Below are 717 nucleotides of genomic sequence, written 5' to 3'. Positions count from 1 at the left end.
AGTATCTTGAAAATATCGCTACAAGCTTATCCCACCTCCCGTAAAACCAAACCATGATATTCCCACGATAACAAAGTGTGGAGCTGGATGAACACAGCAGGCCAAGCAGCATCTCAAGATGCTGCTTGGCCTGCTGTGTTCATCCAGCTCCACACTTTGTTATCTTGGATTCTCCAGCATCTGCAGTTCCCATTATCCATGATATTCCCACCCCGAGTTAACATAGTGGCTTAATATCTTCCATCATACAATCGTGAAGAATGAGCCTGCCGTCATGATTTGCCTTAAGGCCCATAAACATGTTGGATTACAACCTGGCGTTGTGTGATTTTTAATCTTAAAGCCCCTGGGCCTTCCAACGCACCTCCTAATCAATAGAACTATTTCTAAAATTCCATCACTGCTGTTATGCAAGTAAAAACGAAATGTACTTCGAATCAGGTTGAATTAGTTACATTGGGTAAAGGGAAAAAAGATAAAGAAGAAAGGTAAAGGTCTGTGGACAGAAATGGTGGCAAAGGCATTAGGTTAATTGTTCCTTTGAAAACGCAACCGACCGAATGGTCTCCTTCTGTGCTGGATTTATACAACAATTCTGTGTTGAATTTGTCATTTAATGTCATCAAATGAAGTGCCATGGCTATATTAAACTGTAATTATGCTATACAAAAGTGCCCTTAAAGGAACAAAATCTGATTAAGATTTCATTTAAGAGCT

The sequence above is a fragment of the Stegostoma tigrinum genome, chromosome 8 (assembly GCF_030684315.1).
Source record: "Stegostoma tigrinum isolate sSteTig4 chromosome 8, sSteTig4.hap1, whole genome shotgun sequence".
Taxonomy (NCBI): Eukaryota; Metazoa; Chordata; class Chondrichthyes; order Orectolobiformes; family Stegostomatidae; genus Stegostoma; species Stegostoma tigrinum.
This window is presented reverse-complemented; position numbering follows the sequence as displayed.